Source organism: Camelus dromedarius, chromosome 10, assembly GCF_036321535.1.
Source record: "Camelus dromedarius isolate mCamDro1 chromosome 10, mCamDro1.pat, whole genome shotgun sequence".
NCBI classification, from domain to species: Eukaryota; Metazoa; Chordata; class Mammalia; order Artiodactyla; family Camelidae; genus Camelus; species Camelus dromedarius.
The window spans coordinates 17,275,541-17,297,275 of record NC_087445.1 but is presented as its reverse complement, the minus strand read 5'-3'; the positions used below and the strand labels follow the sequence as shown (position 1 = coordinate 17,297,275).

Below are 21,735 nucleotides of genomic sequence, written 5' to 3'. Positions count from 1 at the left end.
CAATGTCAGCTCCTACTACAACAGTCTACTGTGTCTGCACTTCAAACTCTACAAGCTAAAAGTATACAAATTCTTTTACAGAAACATCAGCATGAACATTTTAGTTATCCAGATGAAAATCTAATTGTTTCTAGACAGTGATCTGAGGGCCCAACTCTCCCCCTTAAAATATTTTTTTGAAGAGAACTGTATTAGGATACGCTGGCTGCTGAAAGAACCCCAGAACTTCAATGACTGAACATAATAAACATTTACTTCACATTTGTACCAAGTCCAGGGAGGATATTCCTGGCCTGGCAGCTCTCCTGGGTGGCTCTGCTCTAAGTACAAACTGAGCAATTCAGTATCCTTGCAACTTTTGTTGCTGGCACCTGCGACATGACCCCACACAATACTCGTGGACGGGTAAGAGAGGGTGGACATGGCCCACCAGAAACTGAGCTACGCCTTCCAAAAGAACACGTAACATTCAGGCTCACACTGTATTAGCCAGAAGTAGCCACATGCCCGCAGCTGGATACAAGAGCCTTGGGAAACACAATCCCTGCTGGACGGCACTTCACAAGTCTGCGTCATGGAGGGGAGCACCTGGCCAGTGACCAGCTGTCCATCTCTGGCCTAAGAACCTAAAGTATACATAAATTTAAAAACCACATGATCTTCTACCAAAATTCAGCTCTTACCAGTCCAACAGCAGGTACCAATGCTTGGCTCCTAAGGGCTCACAGTGAGACAATAGAAGGTACCAGTTTAAATACGTGCACTTAGGAGGCAGACAAACCTAGATTCAATTCCTGATGCATCACTGAGCAGTGGTTTGACCTTGTGCAGAGAATTTCACCCCTCTCTGCCTCATCAGAACAATGGAGACAATAGTAATATTTTATTCATAGGGTTGTAGCGAGGATTAAATGATGAAATGTACATCAATAAAGACCACCCAAATGAGAACGCACATAAGGCTCCATATAGCAAAGAGTCACACACCATCGCTTGCGTTTGGCCGAGACTCAAAGGCAGGCAGGGAGTGAGAGCGCCTTATAATAAAAAAAGGGAAGGCTTCAGGTGTGCTTTGATAGGTGGCTATGGGCATGGGGAGGCTGGAGGTGGGCTACCTAGAAGCAAAGCATCTTAACTGATTGGTTTGAAAAGCGTGCTTGACTTTCCCTGCTTGATCCTGAATTAAAAGTGGGCAAAAAATAGAGGAGCTGACAGTCACTGACCAAGTCCTAACCTTAATGGGCCAGTTGCTGTGGAAGATGTGGGTCAGAGTTCTCATACATGATCCAGCCACTGTCCTTTTGTGTGTTCAGTCTCATATGAGCTATTATTATTCCAAACTAGATGGTGGATCTCCTTCCACATGGATAGAGATGCCCAGGTGTATACTCCTCTGGAAAAACTTCAATCAGTTTCTTAAATCCTGGGCATTAAGGGATATGGGGTGGGAAAAATACAAGAAAACAGTGTAAATTCTGTGCTGTTTGGCAAAGTGAGGTCTACCAGTACATCATCCTGTGTCACACAAACCTCTCCACAGTCGGGTGAAGCCACTATTACAGAGTAGTAATGTGCTCCACATTGCTGGGAACGAAAGGGCTTTCCAGGACGCTGGAGAGCTGAGGGCAGGGAGACACAGCTCAGAAAGCCTGCAGACGGACTGCTGTTTTCCCCAGGTGACAGTGGAATTCTGTGACATGAGTCTGGTTCAGCAACCAGCAGAGCCTGGAGTTTGCAAATACCCTCTTAAGTGGAAGAATTCAGCACAGAGATTTGATTGAATGTGAACATTCGTTCTAAATGGTGATGAAAGGCATGTTATAAAGTGACTCTGGCCCAGCACAAAATTTAGCTTCTTGGATCCTGCAAGACCTTACTGTAAGTGGACAATGTTACTGGTAGCTGCAAGCCCCCTCCTCACTTGTTAGAGGCTCTGGGGGCCAAGAGAAGCTGCAGGAGATATCCTGCATCAGGTTTTGCTCTAACTTACAGCAGGAGGGTGTGAGTGAGTGTGTCTGTGTGTCCCGGGTTGGGTGGTTTTTATCATTAAAACAGAGACCACCTGAAATTATGCATGTGCCCCAGTCAGACCACAGGTGGTGCCCAGTCTCCATCACGAATCTTTAAAAAGCACAAAGAAAGTAGGACATAAGAGAGACTTAAATGGATGTCACATGAGTAATGAAGAGTGGAAGGAGGGAAGGAAGGAACTGGAGATGCTAAACCTGGAGGAAACCAAGTTAATGCTAACAACACAGTCCAAAAATTGAAAGGGTTTTCCCTGAGTTGGAAGAGGAAAAGGAGTTATGTTACCCCTAGAAGCCCATGTAATGATAGCATTTTTGAAATGTTAATGAACTCCCTCCATCCACCTCAGAGAGATCTCTTTTTTCTTTTTAACCCTTCCTTCTCTGCATCCTTTAGGCCAGGTTGCCAGTGCTCAATGCCTCGGGGAAGGGATGAACAGGGAGCAAAGAAAAATGACGCCCTTCCTTGTATTTGCATTCCAAAAGTCTAGAACCTCAGGGATTGAGGAGGAGTCAAAACAAACAAACAAAAAAAGGCTACCACATTAGAAAACAAAACCCTGTTCACAGCAGAAGTTGGAGACAAACATTTGTGAATACAGAGTCTGGGCAGCCAGGATGACAGCCCCTCGCCTGGAGAGACCCTGCAGGTAAGAACCCAGCCCACCTTAGCAGATGGTCCAAGTTCCCCCAGAACAAGGTGCAGCAGACACACTGCCTGCGCCTCAGGGTGCTGCCTGTTGCCAGGACCCCCCAGCACCAGCGCCACAAGCACAGCGATGCCCAGTAGGAGAGGAGGCCACTCAGGCCAGAGTCTGCTCAGCCCCAGAAGACACAGCCCGCCATGAGAAAACTTGCTCCCATTACAGCCTTACAATGTCCCAGATGCTTTCAGTGCTAGGGATGAACCGGAAGAGGCTGGAAAGGGAAGGTCTAACCACTAGCCTTTGGCAGAGTTGGACAGGACCAACCCCACTTCTCCCTGAGCCAGGACAGTGGGAAACATTTTGATTATACGCATACAGATCGATCACTTGGCATGAGTTACAGAGAGGAAATCCCATTAAGTGGCTGTATTAGCCAGGGTTCTCCAGAGAAGCAATCAGCAGAGTGTGTGTATAGATTTGCAGATACTAATATACATAAAATAGATAAACAGCAGGTTTATACTGTATAGCACAGGCAACTATGGTCAGTATCTTGTAAAAACTTACGGTGAAAAAGAATATATGTATGTTCCTGTATGACTGAAGCATTGTGCTGTACACCAGAAATTGACACAACATTATAAACTGACTATATATTTCAATATTTTTAAAAAAAGAATGGAAAAAAAGATTTATTATAAAGAACTGGCTCACACCATTATGGAGAAAACAAGTCTCAGTTTCTGCAGGATGAGTAGAGTTTCAGTCCAAAGGCTGGCAACCTACCTATTTAAATATTGTCACCCAGAAGTACCCTCACGGACACACCTAGAATAGTATTTGAAGACAATCTGGGCACTAACTCGTGTCACCAAGTCAGGATAAAGCCTAAGATTAACCAACACAGGGTCTCAATGACATTTAAGGACCTTTCCGGAACGTGTATGTGTGTGTGTGTGTGTGTGGGAGGGGGTTGTTAAGCCTATGTTTGCCTCATCTTGCTGTCAGTTGAGGATTCTTTGTAGGACTATTTCGGTGTAGCCAGCCTGCGTCTACCCTCAGCGGAGCACTCAGGTAGGGAGTGAAGTGCTTAGCACACTTCTGGTAGTGAAATTCTCGCCATCGTCCAGCATACAACACACGTTTTAGAGACATGGATGGCAAAATTTTCCAAGGCTCTAAAAATTAATCTTCTTCCATATTTTCTGATAAGCCAGTCAAGTTAGTACAATGGAGTGATTAAAATGATTTCTGGAACACACAGGCCTGGATTCAAACCCAGGCTCTGCCAAGACACACACAGTGACCTTCAGCAAATTAGTTCAGTTATTTGCACCTCAATGTCCACATCCACAAATGGGGGGATACGAACACTGCTCACACTCATTCCAACAGAACATGCCAGTGAATACCTTAGCGCAGTATTTGCCGCACACCAAAGGCTTAATAAGCGTTAGAAAGTGATTACTATAACTTGATTATAACAGCGTTCTTTAAAATGTGCTACCAGCATAGCCCTGGAAGCCTTTGCTTAAAAATAACCCTTACTCCACTCCTTCTTTCTCTTCCTCCTTCCTTCCACGACTAGGACAGCCGCAGCAGAACTAGCACTGATTCTCAAGGTGAGCAGACAGACTGCTGGGCAGAACGCTGGCTGATGATCTCCTTGAAAACCCAAGAACCCCATTCAAGAGCAGGCCTTTGACTTGAACGTCAGGAAGTTGGAAACCCGAACACAAAGATAAATAATCCAATTTCCTCCTTCCAACTACAGCTCTGTGTGCATGCATGTGCACCAGTAAATACTGACTTACTCAGAGGTGTTCAATTAAGATTAGAAAAAGTAAAATACAGCATCAGAACTGAAGCAAGCACAGTGATTAAGTGGTTATTTCTAAAAAGTCCAACCTCGGGGCAACGCTCGGTACTGCTGATGTGTGGATATGAGCAACTCCGGAAAGAAAGATAATTGCACCATTTGATAGTAATGCAAATTTTCTTTCCCTTACTATGTCACTGGATCACCAGCTGTTGAGGCTAGAATTTTCCAGAGAAGATACTGAGAGAGATTTTGCCTTGACTATTTCTAAAGATAGATTTACTAATAAATTTCTAGATGCAAATTTTCAGTCACATAAAGAAAAAGTAAAGGCCAGCTATGGTCTGCTAAAATTACATTATTTTAAACTACACTGGTTTCAAGCAATGGTTTAAAGAGTCAAAAAACTTTGAGAGGATTCTTTGCAGCTAGTTTTAGAAAAGTTTCACAGATACAATAAAGTCAAGGGAGATGCTGAATGAGTGAATTGTCATTATTCCACATAGAAATAACTAAACTTTTGTGCACAGGGAGTTCAAAAGAGTTTATATATACAGAGAAATTCTACCCAGTAGAAAAACCCCATCATCTCTAGGTAAGAAATAATGTCAAAATGGGACTATGTTATTAGTTATGAGGAAAATGCAAATTAAATCTGTGATTCCACTACACACACATGAGAAGGAATAAAATTAAAGAAAAACTGACCATACAATTAGCCAAGAAGTAGAAGAAATGGAACACCTACGTACTGAGAGTGGGAATGTAAAACCGCACCACCACTTTGGAAAACGATTCGGCAATTTCCTACAGAGTTAAGCATATACCTGCCATATGACCCAGGTATTCCAGTCCTAGGTGCTTACTAAAGAGAAATTGAAACAATGCTCACACAAAGAAGTGCATGAATATTCATTGCAGCTTTATGTTTAACAGCAAGGAAAAAAATAGAAACAATCCAACTATCCATCAACAAGTGAATGGATAAACAAATTATAGTATATGCATACAACTGGAATGCTACTCAGCCACAAAAAAGGCGTTACTGATATATGCAACACGGATGACTCTTGAAATCATTACACTATGTGAGAGAAGTTATATCAAAAAACGTACGTACTGTATTCTCCTATTTACATGAAATTTTAGAAAATGCAAATCACTAATCCATACTGGCAGAGAGCAGATCAGAGAGGGTGCCTGGGGAGGGAGTAAATGGGGGGCACTGGGACACTTGTAGGGGAAACAGAAATGTTTGTTGTCCAGATGTGGTGATGGTTTCACAGGTGTAAACATATGTCAAATCTAAATTGTACACTTTAAATATGTGCAGCTTATTGTTTTTCAATTCAGTATAAAGACAAAAATAAGTATGAGAATGTGAACTGTCACAATGCCTAGTAGATAGTTAGGTGCTCTAAAAATGCTGAATGACCTCTCGTGGGCACAGTCCCTCTCCCCACACTGGAGCTGAGGGTCTAGAAGTGCTACCTGGGTTCTACACGTGTGCACGGAGCTGTGCTCTGTCTTATAATTCAAAAGGATTTGGGTGATACATGTTCTACATTTAGTCTTCATAAAAGTTTCTGGTTTCTGTGTTCACTGTGTCATCTCCTGTATGACTGTGGCTTCCTCTGTCCCCCCCCCACCCCCCCGTTTCTCTTCCTTACACACGTACTATGGACTTCTGCTAACAGCATCTTCATTTCCCTGAGGAATGTCCTTCCCTGACTCTCAGCACGTACTGTGAGGGGAAGGAGGGCGCATGACTCACTCTTGCCTGGAAGAGAATACCCTCTCTGCCATTCACCAATGAAGGTACAGCCCAACCAGGGCCCATGAGAATATGGTCCGAGTCCTAGTTTCTTCAGACTGCAGAGAAAGAGCAGTTTTCCCTTTTCTGCCTGCCTTAGAGTGGTGAGAATGTAAGCATGAACTGAAGAGCACAGGGGACAGACAGAGCAATTGCGTGTGGAACTCTTGAGTCCAGACGTGCCTGAACTTAGACCCATCTCTGTATTTTCAGTTGGTGGACCAATAAATGTCACTTTTCATTAAGTCAGTTTCATCTGGGTTTTTGTCACTTGCCATCTCTCCCCCAGGAAGACCCAGTGACATCCAGAGGGAAACATTATTTGGTGGTTTGTCCATCAGTGAAAGACAGGTGGAAATGTTTAAATGCTAAGAGTGTCTGAAACTACTAGGTGACTTCCATAATCATGAATGCTGGTGTATGAACAGACAAGCCAGAGAATGCTCACAGGCGTGGTCCCTTCTACTAAACATGTCTGAAATGAATCTCAGACAAGAGGAACACAAGGAACAAAATAACTCTTATCAGCTGTGTGACTTGAGGCAAGATTTTCTGACTTAAGTCCCAGTTTCCTCATTTTAAAAGGAGGCTAGTAATAGTACCTACTTCTTGGTACAGCAAACCGCACACTGTGGTCTGTAGTACAATGCTGGGCACAGAACTGGCCCTCAAGAAATCCTGGTTGTTGAATTGTGGTTACTAAGTAAGACGCTGTCTATGGTATAGAGCCACAGCGCCTCTCCCTTCCTTAATGTAAATCCTGTGCATTCTTCAAGTCTTACCACCTCCTCCAGGAAAATCTTCCTTGATTACTTCACCACATAACGTAGTGATTATTTTCTTATCTAAATTGCAAAGCCATTTATTCTGTATGTGTGTCTAGTGCCCCATCATGTCTTTGTCATGAGCCGAATTTCCAGGAGAGGGCTGGGGTCTGCTCACATTAGCCTGTGAGCCAACTGTTCCAGTCTCAGGAATTCTGAGAGGCAGTTGTTACATACAGCCATTACTGAAGTTTAAATTACATAAAATTACAATTAAATAAATTATATTAAAGGTGAAGGTAACAAATACTCAAAACATAACACTTCCTAGTTATTTGTGTTACATTTTACTATGATCGATGCCTTTAAGGTTATTTATGTCTGGTATATGGAGGAAACAGAGTAACACGGAGGGTTCAACTCCACATGCAGTGACATCCTGTTGGTGGACTGCAGTCGGTCACGATTTACACCACAGAAATTAGTAAACGCAAATTAGGGCTCTCCCTCCACTCTCCACCCACAGAGCCCGTTGCTAAGCATTTCTGGGCATACTGGTTTTAATGTTTTCACGTGTGTAAACTGCTCTAATGAGTTCATTCGTTCTTTGACAATAGTGGTGCTGCACATTTCTCTTTGTCCTGTGTGCTGTTCGATATCACACTGCATACACAGTAGGTGCTAAACATGTTGCCACTTGCTAGAAGCCTGGAAAGAGGCAATCATTCCACAGAGAAGAGTCTCTGATGGCTACATCTACGTGACCTGATGCGTTTAAAAATATACCCCACACAAAAACCTTGCAGGTCGTTTATCACTGCTTGAGTTGTAAACAATGGGGAAAATGCCAAACATGAAAGCAGAGTAAAAATATGACAGCTTGACAGTCAAAGTGAATGCATACTGACACAAAGAGCCGAGATCACTCAAATTCATACCATTGGGAGCAGTCAAGAAAAAAAATTATCAGTAATGTTTCACTGAAAGAAAGGAAAATTGTAGATGGCAGAGGGCATCAAACGTCTTCAAACAGTTGAAAGGTTATCACAAACAGAAAAGATTAGATATGTCCTGTATTGCACTAGACAGTAAGACCGGAATCACTGCTCTTAGATGTTAGAGAAGGCACATTTTGATATAATGAGGAAGAAGTGTCCTACGGGGATGTCCTACAAGATGGACAGAATGAGAAGCAGTGAATTCTGCTCCAGTGTTTTACATGTAGACTGGTCACAGGGCTTGGCACGGAGTATTGACTCAAAGTTTTTACATGAGTAAATAAGTTAATGGACCAGCATGGTTCTCATCTGGGGCCACTACTGCCCCTAGGGGGCATATGGAAATTCACTGAGGCACTCAGTGAAGGGGGTGGGATGCAAGGCAAGGGATGTCCTCACACAACAACTAACTCTACTATAGTAGGGAGGAACAAATCTGACTCCATATTAGATCTGTTCCTTTAGTTCTAACCCTGGGCTCTGTTTCCCGTGCTGGGTCATGCTGGTTCGGCACCTTTTGTAAAAGACTGCTGCTTATAGCCTGAAATACACAGGATAGCCCATTCTCAAGGCTCTGACCTTTAAGGTTATAACACTTCTGCATTCATATAAAGATTAAAAAAAAAAGCTGCAGAAGAGAAAATAACATTTGTCTTGTTAGAGGTTTACAGAGTCACCACGATCAGAGCTATGTGGACAGCTCCAAGAACAAAGGATTCTGACACCAAGAAGCTTGCACCAACCAACCACAGCCTCCTCCCCGTTTTAGTATAAAAGGTGCCTGAACTCTGACTTGGTTCTCCCCCATCTTCTCGGGTCTGCTTCCTCTCCAAATAGTTATTCCTTGCCCCAACACCTCGTCTCCTGATTTGCTGGCCTGTGTGGTAAGCAGAACAAGTTTGGACTCAGTAACACCACTAACCAACATGCAAACTGTGCTCCCACTGAGTGTGTTAGACAAATCCTGGGGGGCTAATTTTAGTTAATGTTCAATAATGAAGCATGCAGCCAGTATTCTGTTGCACAACTAAGTTTCAAGCACCTTGCTAAACTCCAGAGTTAGATGCCCAAGACGAAGCTTCCTCTTGCAAGAGGTTTGAGAGTAGTGGAGAAAGATAAGGAAATAAGTAAACCAGTTTCAAGAGAGTGACACATGGCTCATCTAGAAACCTGAAAGGGTGCTGCGGGAGCCGCCTGTCCCTCTGACTACTGGAGCACGGGTGGGGCCGTTCAAAGAGTGGGGAAGGCCTCTCAGAGGAGGTGGTACCTTCAAGTTGGGTTTTACAGAATATCCACAGGAATTCACAAATTGGAGGAAGGAATTTCAGGTGGAGTAAACAGCATGTGTAAAGGAACGGAAGCGTGAGAGAATGTGGCACCAGAATTCTAGGGAAGTGATTCATTTAAAAAAAATCTTTTCACAATAGTTACATTTGAGCACCTGGATTAAGTTTTAAACACTTACTCACAGATGGCACTGTGAGAACCTAACTACAGCCTGAGTGAAGGCTGAGTATGAGTACTGCCGAGAAAAGAGACTGGGGCGTTTGGGAAATGTCCCTTCCAACCCTGAGAACCCTTGAAACTTTCCAGATACAAGAGGAGAGTTATTGCCAGGATCCCCTACGATAAGCAGAGACCTAGACCGTCATATCTCACTGCACTTGCCTCCTTCCACCCATCCACTCTGCTCCAGTGACATGGCTTGCTTTCTGCTGCCTGACCTTATGGCTAAGCTGGTTCCCACCTCTGGGTATTTGTACATGCTCTCCCTGCTGCCTGAAACACTCCTTCACACAAAGTGAGATCTCATCTCAGTACCACCTCCTCAAAGAGGACTTCCCTGTCCATCCAATGTGAAAAAGTAGTCTCTTTCTTACTCCTATACTTGATTACTGTCTGTCTTCATCACTAGAATGTAGTTCTTTGAGCACAGGGCCTCCTCCGTCTTGCTACTTGCATTTTGTGGTGCTAGTATTCAGTAGGCTACGTATTCACAACTGGACATCCCATCCTTTAACAGATAAGGAAAAAACAGATCAGAGGAAAGCCCCTGGGATCATCAGGACACCTCAAGCCACATTATATGAAGGAGGAACTGGTGTGTGCCCTTCCAGTAGCCTGGGATAAACCGGAATTACTCTGACTCGATCCAAGACCACAGGGTAGAAGCTACACGAAAGAGAGAGAGATTGCAGCTCTACACAAGAAAGGGCAAAACCAGGCTAAGTGACGGTCACCGTTCAGGAGGGCCCTTCAGGAGGTTCAGACTTCCATCAGTGGAGTCGTTCAGCAGAAGTTGGCCAACTAGCCCAACAGAGACAGAAGGCTGAAGCCTTGGGCAGGAGAGGACACCAAGTAACTAAGACTGCCTGTCACTTACTGCCTGTCCTTACTGCACACTAGCAGCACTGCTGAAGGTACAGCAAATGCAACAACTCATTTAACCCTTACAGCAAGCTGGGGACGCAGGTGCTGTTATCATCTTACAGGAGAACAAGCAGGTGGTGAAGTCAGGAAGCTGACCAAGATGACTTCTCTGGTAAGTGGCAGAGCCAGCTTTTTTTTTTTTTTTTTTTAATGACCTTTAATGTCTCCTCTACGTTTCACAGTAACTCTTCTTATGCCTTAACTAGAAATGAGTTGATGTCTTATTCTTATCATCCCCACAGAAAAACATCACAGAATGTCTAAATAGGACTGCCAGGCCCCACGCGGGGAAGACTGTAGGTGGTACCTAACACAGCTTGTGCACAGAACGCAGATCCAGGGCACCCATGAGGTGAAAGCAGGACTTGCCCCCGTGATAGCCCGTGTGTCTTTATTTTTATGGTCTGTCTTCTCCAACATTCCAGACCCACAAGGGAAGGGATTTGTTTTGTTGACTGCTGGATCCTCAGGTGTTAAATAAATATTGTGGAAAATAGCAAAGAAATGAAAAGATGGGAGGAAGGAAGAAAGTCAGTATCTTCACCAGTCCTCTACCCTGGGCTCCGGACATCACCCTCTTTGTGGCCCTGTTCACTTGTACCCACCAAGAGGAAGAAACCCCTAGGAGCCCAGATCGCAGACAAACCCAACATGCACCCCTTGTGGTTTTCAGAAGAATCCATCACAAAATGGTTTGGTTTTTACGTTGAAAGAAAAAAACAACATCTTTTCAAGCAAGGTAGCTGAGGCATGAATAAAAGTTTAGAGTACATCTCTGGGTAGCTGTCAAAATCCCACTCTGATTAAATGTAATAAAATAGAGTCAATACTAAAATGTTAATAAAATGCTGTTTTTCCCCAGTCACCACCATCTAATAAAGGTGTTTTGATCCTATTTATGAAATAAATTATATTACCTCGTACACAAGCGAGCTATTTTGGCTGTGGGAGGTAATCATATTCTAATTTAATGAGAGAGGGGGAAAAAATCATGCCTGACTAAAATAACTATAATATAGACTACCCAGAAGACTACATCTTGTGAGGGGCGACAGACATGCCAGTGCTTGTTCGAGTATTAAAATTAACATGTTCAATTTTTTTCATTTACTATATATTCAGTTTGCCTTCTTCCAGATCCCATCAGCCCACACTATCTTTCTCATGAATATTTAATTTTTTTTTCCCCCTGGGAAGTCAACTCCGCAACCATCCCTCCAGAAAAAGAACTGTAAACAAGGCTGAAGGGAAGAGGGAGACAGGGAGATGAGGCGGGAGCAAATGAAAAGGGACAGATGGCTAAGAAAAGCAGAGCCCAACAGTCACCTTCCAAGGGAGAGAGAGAAACAATTAGAACCCAGGAGTGAGCAGATTCATTGTGGGGGCATTTAAAGCTCTAATACCTTATCCAAGTGGAGAAATGGGTTCTATTTTGAGGCCGGGGGAAGCTTATGAATACTTTATAATGTTTCCATTAGAGCCTAGTCAGCAGGAATAGATTGCAGCCTTTGCGTGAGTAAGCCACTCCCCCGGTCTGTGGTTAGAAATTTTAAATGTCTTCCCTGAAGCAAACTTCCTGGGGGCAGCTGAGTCACCAATAAGGTGATTTTGAGGCAGACAGAAAACCTTTAGCGGTGGAATAATGAACAACTTCATAAGCATCCACTAGGCCCAAGAGGATACTCGGCCTCTGAACAGAGTTGCGCAGAAAATCATTAGTGCAGCCCCGTTTTGAAGCTGGTTGAAGACAACTGTGGAAGGGATTAAAGGGTAAACCCTCTCCTGGCCCAGACCATTATTATCTTCTACGTGAAGTTGGGATGGGATTCCTGGGAACTGATTTTGTCAGAAAACAGCCAGGTACAGCTGTCGGCAAGACTTATTGAAATTCAAATGGTTGAATCAAAGTTCGAGAGAGAAGAACGTCCTTCTCTAATACCCAGTCCCCATTATCAAGGCCAGGCTCCCCTCAGAGCACGTTTTGGGTAAAGACCTGCAGGAAGTGCATGCCTTCCCTTAAGACTACCAAGGGCTAAATTCCACGCCTAGTCAATTTCATCACAATGGTGTTTGGTATGAGGAGAGTTTATAGTTTAGGTTCCCCCAGAAGCAGATATAGAGGTAGATATTAGAATGTAAGTGGCCAGTGATTCAGGAAAACATCAGTGAAAACGTTAGACAGGGACAGGGAAGAAATCTAATAAAGGGGACATTATCAACTGGTTACCTGGAATGGGCAACTGGAACTCATGCCCCACTGAGGAATTCTGAGATGCAGCCTAGCACATGTGCCTTACCCCACCTGAGGAAGGAGGTCCCACCACGTGCTGCTGTGGGTCAGGGAAGGCCGTTACTCACCCAGCATCTCCAGCCTGTGGCGGTCTGCGGCGTGTCTGCAGCGGGGCTGAGGAAGGGGCTCCAGCAGGCAGAGAAGCAGGTACCAACCCTGGAAGTCAGGCCCAGCATGCACTGAAATGGCACAGGCCGAGGGGATGTAGGGAGGGGAGCATTTACAGCTGCTGCTACAAGAGTAAGTCAGAAAGAAAGGGGGCAAGCGCCAGCACCACAAGGTGGACTACAGTCACCTAGAAAGCACGGGCTCTGAGTTCTCAACATTCAGATATTTGTTGGTTGCAAACATCCAGAAAGAAGTCACTGTACTTCTATCCAGCTCAGCATCAGCACCACCACCACCGCTGAGTGCACAGGATGCTAAAGTGTGGGACAAAACGAGACTGCTCGGCCTAATAAAGGGGAGGGGAATTTGAAGTATTGTGATAGACTCAGCGGAGGAGACAGAAGCCTAGGTTCCTGGGTATGGTGTGAAGGTTGAGGAGGAGAAAGAAAATTCATTCTGCTCCCCACCCCAAGCACAGTAGCTGGATAGAAAAAACTGGAGAAAAGAAATATATAGTGGGGGATTTTTAATACAATTTTTGTTTTTTTTAATGTGGCATGAGCATACATACAAGAAACTCCCTCTTCTTCTGTTTTTCAAAATCTTCATAGAAACTACATTATTTGCCAGTGCTTTGGTCTGAGTTGATTCTAGGGATGCTCAGAAAGTCACGGAGTTCTTGTCTCTCTGGGGCACAGAATGATAAGGGGACAGCTGACATCAGGTTACATCACTGCTCATAGCACTTTCTTATATACCAAAGTCCTTGAACAAGTGACCTGCAGGCTAATTCAGTCTCAGATGTAGACTTTTGCCACCCCTCCCCACGCCCAGCTATTCTAACAAGTCAGTAGCAACATTTTTCCTTTGACAGATTTGAAGTTAAATTTCCAGCTTCTCCTGGAAAACAAAAAAATCGTAAGTTAATATACACCGAGATCACCTGAGCGATAATGAGCCAAACAGTATGCATTTATTTAGATGGTCACAATCCCTACTGCTCTTAACTGCTCCCCAAACATCACATTTGCACTGATTTTCCCTTTCCCAGCAAAAATCTATCAAAAATGGCAAAAGGAAAACTACCTAAAGTACTGCATGATTCTGGGAAAAAAAGAAATGCATACTTCTCTATGGAACTGAAGAACAATCCTATGTTTAAAACAAAAAGTGCGCATTAAACATGAGGTTTCTGTAGTCCTTGAGGGTGACCTTTGTGCTCAGAAAAGATCAGTCTGCTGGCACTTTGGTTTTAAATATTAATGTTTGATTTATTCACGTTACAAATTTAAAAGCCTAGTTCTTCCTTAAGCTTCTCATTTCAGCTTACAAATTTAATTCTATTTATAATCTAGTAAATTTCAGCAACTGCTTTTAAGAGGACTTAGAGGAACATTTAGCTCCATTTATAAACAGTTAATTAAAGCTCTTCAAATATTTTAAAATTCATTTATAAATTTAATGTATTTGATTTCCTTTAAGTACTTCAATTGTCTGACTTAAAACCTTCCTCAGTAATTAAATAAATCTCTTAAATCAAATAAATTAAATTTATAAATATAGTGAATCAAGTTCTTTTAAATATTCCAACACAGTAGATTAATTTAGTAATATTTCAACCTAAAACCACAAGTCTAAATCAATTATTCAATTATGCATTTTAAATGGGAATTATGAAACTGATCTGTTACTCTACCAGACCAAGTTCTCTTAAGCATTAGAAAAACTTTAAATGCCAAACACACACAGATTCCTTTTTGACACAAAAGCATGTTGTGTTAGCTTTGATTCTCTTAAATATTTCTGTATTTAATTTAAAACCTGTCTGGCTGAAAAAGAAGAGTGTAACTTTTCCAGCAACAACTTTTCCAGCTAATAAACACCACTGTTGACTTTTGTCCAGGACACTCATTGGATTCTTGTTGGCTACACTCATGGGGAATCCTGAGTCTTATTTATAGTTTACATGAGGGACTTCAAATTAAAAAATAAGTAGTCACGTAACCAGGTTCCCTAGATTTTAGTCACATCATTTCCAAATTTCAAATTAGATCAGAGTCTGCAACTGCCACTCAGCTGGTTATACCACTTGGAATGAATTACATATTCCTTTGGATCTTGCTATCTTCTAAGTCTTAACGACCTCATAAGTCCTCACAGCAGATACTTGTTCTTTTCCTGTATTTCCTACCTCTGCCCCAGTACTCTATGGACATTCAAATTATATCCAAATGGATTCTGGACATTCCAGGTATGCTTCTGTCTATCTGGTCACAATGTCCAAGACAGTTCTACTGACAGTGCTAGGTGGAAGACTAAACCAGGCCCCGCTACTCATCTGTTACTGGTAGGAATTCACTTTGGCCAAATGTGAGCTATGCCTACAAGGTTGGAAATCCCAGGACAGGTAACAACGGATCTTAGGCAAGCTGTAAAAGTGCTCAAGTTAAAATGATGGAGAAGAGAGGGATGTATGGTTTAATTATTCTTAATTTTTTAGGAATCCCCAACACTTCAGAGAATCTGGTAAGTTTCAGAACCTCTGCTTAGACACACACCACACAAACCCTTTAGGTAATAATTTTTAAGATTTCAAATTTTCTGATAGTCATCAATAAATACCAAGTTAAAAAGAAAAAAACAAGCAAACACCTGGATTAGATGAATCTTTAAAGTCCTTTTCCAATATGGTCTTGAAAGCATAATCTGTCAATATTAGAGGAGATACCAGAAATCTGGTTCAGAGGATTGATTTTTTCAAAATGACTAATCTAGAGAGCTCATCACACAAAGCAGAACAGAGTTCCATGGAGACTGGATAGACTCATTTTCTTAAAAAATTTTGTAGTCTCTTCTAATTTTCATTAAACATGCATGTCAGACGTAAGGTGTAGTGAAAAAATTAAACTACAAGGTTAAAAAAAATTATTTTATCAGCCTTCAGAAGCAGCAGTGAGGAAAAATTTTATGATGAGACTTTCAAGTAGGTGAAAAGCTTTTATGCATCAGCAGGTAATAAGCTTCCTTCATCTTTCCTGTAATTTTAAAATATAGGAAGTTTTTGGTTACATTTTTGTTTGTTTGGTTTTTTTCCCTTTAATAAAGTTAATGAAGACAAAATAAAAACAACAACTCTGAGAGTCATGACCTCCAGTCTTCCTCTTCTGTCCAGGATAATTAAGGATTATTGAACAGCATGAGGAAGAGCTACATGTTTTGAGAATGAATGAATGAAGCCTTTATAGTCCTTCCAAACCCATAATTTGAGATATATGACAGAGATCATGCAGTTTTCCAAAATATTTACTACATAGAGATACTTCTACATCATATGACGTGTTTTTAGCACCTACATTTTTATCTAGTAATGTCAGTTCTGTTCAGTTAAAATTCCACGTTGACAGCTCAAGTTTAAAGAAAGATTTACAGCTACCTTTGACTTTCATTGTGTCCCCTATGTGCTAAAAGCTCAAGGGAAACTTCTAACCTGGTTTTACCTTCTGGAGTATTTTTAGAGGTGTGGTGTGTTTTTGAAACTGTTTTATATCTGTATAGCCCCCAGAACCAGGACTCCTGCGTTGAACATACTTAAGACTTAGGTTCAAGCTGCCTGCTTTTTAGAGTAATGCAGAAAACAAAGCTCTGATGCATGAGACCGTCAACAAAAGCAACATGCTTTCTTTAAAGTTTCAGTTCAGTAAATGTTTTCCTTCTGGAAAAAAGGTCTTTGCTTTTGGAGACTTTTTCACTCGAAAGCTCTCATTTTAAATCACGTCTTAAAAAAACACCTTTACTTTTGTTGGTACAGATGGGAGTCACCAACATGCCTACAAAATGATGAGGCTGTAGCAAACTGAAAGGCAGGAGGCTTGAACTCTGCAACCTTGGGCAAGTCAGTGCTTTAACCTCTATGGCAGAGATGGAGTAAAAGTAAGACAGAGACAGGGAGAATGGAGGGAGTAAAACATCAGGATTTGGACAGCTACCATAAGCCTCTGGCTCTGGAGAGAGGATTAGAATTTGATTTTTTTTTTTAATGCAGTAGAAGAGATGTCCATGAGGTGGGCTAAACTCAAGGATTCAGAGTCTGAGGTGCTTTTGTTCCCTCCTGCACAGACATTTCTGATCAATGAAGAAGCTGGCAAATCTTCTCCCTGCAGGAAAAGTGGCCCAGAGAAAAACAACTTCTATCAGCTTCCTCTACACTGTTTTAGCCAAACCTGTCAATATCTCAGTAAATGCTTCCTTTTTACCCTCACTTCCTTTAAGGCCAGGTCCCTCTTTCAACACTGCATACTTTTCAAAGAATCAATTAACAATTTGAAAAAGAAAAAGGCTTCATATTTATGTTGAAGTAAAACATATCATATATTAGAACCTAAAATCAGAATACACAAACCCACAAAATGAAAGCAAAATGACAAGTGAAGATATGCTGGAAGATACATTTTAGTCCAATCATATAAAAAAATCCAGAAATGATGCTAACTCGGTAATCGCTAAAAAAGAAAAAAATTTATTCATCTAACCATTCATCCAATTATCCACTCATTCATTTATTCAGTCATCACACACTAAGTGCCTGTCATGTGACAAGTACTGATGGTAAAAAGATGAAAGAAACAGACACTGTTTCAAGGAGACACTGCCTGGAATCTGGCGGAGACAAGACGTTGATCATACAATAGTGTATTAGAGGATTACAGAAGCTGTTCTGGGAGCCAACAGAAGGCACACTAGCTCAGACAGAGAGGGGGTGGGAGCTTTAAAGGATTCTTGAATAAATAGTTATAAAGGGTAAGAAGGAGCTACCTAGGTAAAAAAGGTAATAGTATTTTCAACTTAACAGTTTCTTCACAGATAAAACATACTCCCAAGTAGGTAAGAGTTTTCCAAGTTTATTATAACCATGTAAGATTCAGATCTGATCTGCACATAGCCAATCAAATGATCTCTCTGAAGATCATGGAAAGTTGGCATGATTTTTCCCAACACAAGTCCCAGTGATGGCCCAATGGAAACAGTGCAAACTCTGTGGTGTCTCAAAGACATGCAGCTAGAACACAGCAACTAAAATTCGAATCCGATCTCTCTCATACAGCGTGCATGCACACAACCACACAAATCTTCAGAGTCTCAAAATCCTAAAGCCCTATCCTTGCAAAGGACCATTCGTGTCCTTTTCAATGGGTGAAGTAAATTAAGAAAACAAGGGAGACTGTCTTTTCAAAATAGTTGAAACACTTAACGAGGAAGATTAGTTCTTGAGATTCTCTGCCTATTCCAAGTGAGCTGGAGGAGTTGTACCCTTTCTCCTTCCTCCTTGCTGAAGTCACTTTTGTTTTCAGCTCACTGTACTTTTATCAGTACTAATTGGAACATGCTTCCTGCCAGGGTTTAGCATTTCCAGATTATTTCTGTAGGTACTGATTTAATGGCGCTGACATTAAGGTTTCTATTCACTGTGTCTCATAAAAGTCAACTAAAATGGGCTGCAAAAGGAGAAGAGTGTTGAAAATCTAAAGGAGTGGGAGGGCGGAAGACGGATTGTCAATGTGCTTAGGCCGCTGCACACAAACGATGGCTGGTGCCAGCTCTAGTGATTAGCACAGCCTGTCGGAGGTCTACCGAGAGTGTCCACTGAGCCTCCTCCTGACGGGGGAAAGCTCAGGAAGGAGGAGACGGCTACAGTCTATCTTCTTTGATCTCACAGGCACTGAGTTGGATATTCCCATCTCAGTAGAAACAGAAAAACAAGCCAGTCTTCAGAACAGTTCTTTGGGGGTGGAGGTGTAGCTCACTTGGTAGAGCACATGCTGAGCATGCATGAGGTACTTGGTTTATTCCCCAGGACTTCCACTTAAAAAAAAAAAAGAAAAAACAAAAACGAAAATGAAAAAACAGTTCTTTGAGCATTTCCCAAGGGCTTTGATCAGTTTTGCCATCCTCGTGAAACTTGAGCATTTCTGCAGAAAGCACCGACTCACAACACTTGCAGGAAGAGAGAGCAAAGGCATGAAGCGATGACCAAGAGTTTAGTTTTTCTAAGCCCACCTTGAATCAGTTATTGCCTCAATTCTGCAGGAACTGGACAAGCAATGGAAGGAAGCAAGCATGGACACTACGAGAGGGTGGAGAGGACTATGGCAAACTGGAGAGTTCAGGATCTATCTCCAGGACGGCCACTGTTCAACTTCAGCCCAATGTCGTGTCATAACAGCGTGTAGGTCCAGGACGGACAAATCTTCGGGTATTTCAAGAGAAGTGGAAATAGAAGTTTTAACATGAACTGCCCCAATTTTGGAATGTTGGTGACAGATGTAAAACACATCCAAACAAAACAGACCTGGGGCCAGATGCAGCTGAGAGACCAACGGTTTGTATCATCTGATCAAAGTTTTAAGGCCAGGATTTGGGAGATCATCTCAACAAGTACAACCTAGCAGAAGCCCCGCTAGAACTTAGGCACCTGAAAGACTGCTCTAACCCAGAAGGCCCTGGAGAAGCACACGAGCTGGCCTAGGACAGAAATGCCTTTTACGTTTTCTTTTCTTTTCTCAAAGCAAACTTAATACTAGGTTCAAGATTTCTAAGGAAGAGAAATAAAAAAGACCTAGTTTTGGTATTTTGGGATTTTTTTCTTTAAAGGATTTATGGGGCATGTGGCACTCCCTAACAGTTTGCATTGAATACCTATTCAGTCTTGTTTATCAAAATAAATTGGCTGGTTGAGTTTTCTCTGCTTCTCAAAATGACTGACGTTCACAGATGTTAGGACTGAATGATCTGAGTCTCCTGATTAGTTTTATAGATAAAATGAAGGTTTCTTAACCTGGCTTTTATTCAGCATGTCAAGGACTTAGAATAATTTCAAGACACAAGGACATCCCAGATGAAGTTCATGGTGGTTGAAAGTTGTTCGTAGCTAGAAATGGTATACTACGGGTGATGAGAGCTTCGCCGCCCCAGACCAGTTCTGTGAAGTGGGCAGTCAGTGGGCGAGGGATGCAAAGTCTGTCCTGGATAGGTCGGGGTTAAGCCTTTCAATCTTAGAATCTGCAGCAATGCAGAGCACAGGCTTGAGCAGACTGAACTGGGGTCGAGTGGAGTCAGACATTCGTTCAGTAAATATTTATTTAATGACTCTTGCAAGCCAGGTATTATTGTTCCAGGTGCTGGGAATCAGCAGCAAATTAAACAGAGTTTCTGCCACCACTAAAAACACACCATTCCGAACAAATAAATGTACATTAGACCGTGCCAAGTGCCACGTGTGAGAAAGGACAGAAGAATAAATGAGTCATGATCATAAGGCTGCTCCAGAAAGTTTTCTCCAAGGACACAGACAGCATTTCCGGGACACGGGAAGGAGCAAGAAACACTATCACACTCCTGCGTTCACATCCACCTTCACCCTAGAGAGAAAAAGCACAGAAAAAAACTCAGCCACACTAGTTGAAACTCACGTTCTTAGGCAGACTTAGACACCCGAGGCTTCAGTTTCCTCACCTGCAAAACAGGGATCAGATGATTAAACGTGTTCCACACGCAACAGTGATGCGCTGTGCTGTGCAGAGAGCTCAAACAGGGAACACGGCATCGGCGGAATCATTCTCATCACCGTACGGGACACCGTGTCTGCCACCTCCAGGCAATTCCTTAGTTGAAATCAGTTTTGTTTTCTTTTCCATCTCCCTTATTGACGGCACAGAGTGGCTGTGAACATGCACGTCTGTGTTCCCAAGCAGTGCTTTGCAGGGTGTGTTACACTGGAGGAACGGCGGGGTTGGGGGAAGCCAGAGAGTTCTTTCTGAACCAAAGGAAGGAGCAGAGTTCCAATTCAGCCTTTTCTCTTCGTCCTTTCCACACATGTGGTTAGAATTCATGCAACAATGAAGAAATAGAAAGCAACTTTCAAAGGCACCTGATTATTTCCTACACAGAATTTTTTGTGGTCAAAACAAAAACTTCCGATTTCCATTTTAAAAAATCAGAAAAAAATTAACAGTTGTGTTAAACAGAATCCTTTGCAATGGTATTGCTATCAAGGGACTTGACTTTGATTTAGATGGGTCGATGACTGTCAAAAAGTTGAATGATAAAATTTTCCAATGCAAAAATAGTAACTTCTGTGAAATGGATAAAATGCTCCAAACATATATTTGATGAATAAATTCTAACACTCATTGAATACTGACTGCCAGATCGTTGCTCAAGTTGTTGAAGATGGGTCCCTTTATCAGTGCAGGTGAGGAAAGAGTAAAGAAACTGATTTCAAATCAGATTTGCAAACTTAATCCTACCACTGCTTACTTACATTTGCCCAAATACGAATTTAATAGGCTTTTCCCACTCACCATTAAAAAGATTATGTGTTAGGGCTTGAAAAACTGTCCCTAGGAAACACATTTGAAAAATAATAAAAATAAAGAAACAACCATTAATTTATGGAGAATTAATTTGTAGATGTGCTATATGCTATTATATCTAGCATATTAGTAAATTTATTCCAAATCTTTCCAATTAATTAAATGTATCAGCTCAAAAGCTGCGTAAGTCATAATATATTATAAAAAATTAATGTTTATTTCTAGATCTAACATATCTGTGGAGAAACCATTATCTGTGGGCAATTCCATGGACTGTCACAGACAGAAAACAAGATTGGTCTACCTTTGGCTGGAAAGAATGGATTTCCACTGCCATTATCAGGTGCCACCATCCCTCACAGAAATGACAGGTCAAATAAGTAGGCCTAGCACTCAATTCATTTTGCAAATCCTTTGTTGAGTTGTATTCAAATTTAGCAACATCTATTGTAAATACATGTAACTCTAAT

General features: G+C 42.0%; 1 long non-coding RNA gene across 5 annotated transcripts in view; it reads right to left on the bottom strand.

The window, feature by feature from the left end:
• Positions 1–16,130: 16,130 nt before the first annotated feature.
• The window catches only part of LOC135322255 (uncharacterized), a 53,344-nt gene continuing 47,739 nt past the window's right edge, over positions 16,131–21,735 (bottom strand). For 4 of the 5 annotated variants that reach the window (XR_010382623.1, XR_010382627.1, XR_010382625.1 and 1 more), the window contains one exon: positions 16,131–20,706. This is a non-coding gene — a long non-coding RNA (uncharacterized LOC135322255). The remainder of the gene's footprint in view (positions 20,707–21,735) is intronic. The other variant, XR_010382626.1, reaches the window with a different exon arrangement.